The following is a 2,020-nucleotide window of genomic DNA, read 5'->3' on the forward strand; positions in this document are numbered from 1 at the left end:
AAGTCATGGATTTATTTATGTTTTAATAGCCTATTAGGATTTCATACCGATAGGAGTCTTACAAAGTATAAACAAAAATGACATGTAAAGCAGATTAGGTTTTGATAGACTCTCCAAATGGCTTTGGAAGTGGATACTTTTGATTAGTGGAGGGCCGTGCACTTTCAGTGGAGACTAACTGGGCTTAATCCATCTCTTAATGCTGCCACTATCTTGTCACAATTATAGAAACCGTCAATTCCACACACAAAAAAATGCAATGTAACAGCATACAATCTGTATCATCTGTTGCGGTTCATAACCAATATTTATCTACTAAGATGACAAATAAATAAATAAATAAGGAACAAAAAATTAAAAGTAAAAAGTAAAAAAATAAATAAAGTTCAAAAACGTAAAAATGAATGAATGAATAAATCAATGAATACATAAATACATAAATAAATAATACTGAATACATGTTTGTTAGGGTTTTTGTTAACTTTGGATGAACAGTTTTTACATTTCTGTGCCAAATCAAAATGTTCAACTCTGTGAACAGAAGGGTTGTGGCAGCACAATAAAGTGTCTTTTGCTAAAAGTGGATATTGTCACGTTGCTGCCTAATGCAGCCCTTCCAGCATTTTTCATAGTCATTGAGGACACTGTCTGTCCCAGGAGAGAAGTATTGTTTCATCTATCATCACACAGGCTGTTTTAAGGCTACCCAGCATGCAGTATGATCCCCAGGCCACGCTCTTTGTCGATGCCACGAGGAAACTAGCAAGTGCAGAAGACTTTGCTAGAAATAGTAGTCAAAATGTAGTTACAAAGTCTGTGCACCCTTCGTTAGGCACCGCTGACAAATCTAATGTTGCCCAATATCATAGTGGTATCAGACATTCTGCCTTTTTTTTATTGTCAATGTGAGAGGTATTATATTACAATATTGTATGTTCACTATTGTAGATGCATAGAACTGTACAGCATCAATTTTGGTTCCTGGATAGGGGCAAGTAAATTGAACTGGAATGAACCTTATAGCTAATATTTTTTCCTTTTTTTTTTGTAGGTTTAATCTGGATCCTCAATTTTTTCGTAGACCTTTTTTATATTTAGAGTGGAGATCAATTTAATTCTCAAGCAGCGCAGTTCGCATGTTTATATATGTTTCGTAAAACATTGATAAAGCCACAGACCTGTTTGTATTATTTGTGCCAGGAATGAGTTGAACCAGGATTTATTGAAGGGAAAGGGAGTTGGAAGGGAGGTAGGTGGGGAACCGAATACACAGACGGGATAGAGACTCACGGCCAGCAGACAGACAGACAGACCGACCGACAGAAGTCCACTGGGACAAGGTTAAAATTCTGACCTTGAGCCTCCAGACAGACCAGGGGAAAACCAGACGCCAGGAACACTGGGTACGGACAGGGACGGAACACAACAGTAGTCAAAGTCAAAGTCAGCTTTATTGACACAAGACAAGTAGGAACACACGGGCAGGGTTTAAATACATCAGGTAACAAGAGGGAGCAGGTGACAGACATGACGATAACGAAGAGGTGTGGCTGAGGGAAGTTGACGGCTGAGCGTGCTCTGTCACGGGCGTGACAATTTGTGCAAACTGACTTTTGAATGGCTGATTTACTGACCAATCTCCTGCATGGACTTCTGCCTCCATTTAGAGTTTAAAGAGAATGAAGGGAGCTGCTTCAATTGGGCGGGAATCAAGTTGGCTGTGTTATCACAACGGCGCAAACGCCCATTTCTGAAAATGCCAAGAGAAAGAAAATTCCACCCAATGCGCACATTAAGACTTATGCTGGACACAAAAATAGGGCCCAAAATTTGTAGCAAGTTAAAATTCTAATTGAACTACATAAACTGTATTTTATATTAGTTCATGGTTCATTTGTCTCTATTTTAGCATAAACCTAGCTTATAAGAACAAAACATTTTTGTATGATAAATTTGATATTGTCTGTCAATGAGTTTTTATTTAGTGAGTGCACCAAGAAGGTTCACCATCATTTTTATC

General features: G+C 38.2%; 1 protein-coding gene across 1 annotated transcript in view; it reads right to left on the minus strand.

Annotated features, from left to right (window-relative positions):
• Positions 1-2,009: 2,009 nt before the first annotated feature.
• Positions 2,010-2,020, minus strand: part of LOC125984791 (BTB/POZ domain-containing protein KCTD16) — a 22,678-nt gene continuing 22,667 nt past the window's right edge. Inside the window, exon 2 of the mRNA XM_049746998.2 lies at positions 2,010-2,020. This exon is cut by the window's right edge and continues 1,266 nt beyond it. The gene's annotated coding sequence lies outside the window, so the exon portion shown is untranslated.

The sequence above is a fragment of the Syngnathus scovelli genome, chromosome 1 (assembly GCF_024217435.2).
Source record: "Syngnathus scovelli strain Florida chromosome 1, RoL_Ssco_1.2, whole genome shotgun sequence".
In the NCBI taxonomy this organism is placed as follows: domain Eukaryota; kingdom Metazoa; phylum Chordata; class Actinopteri; order Syngnathiformes; family Syngnathidae; genus Syngnathus; species Syngnathus scovelli.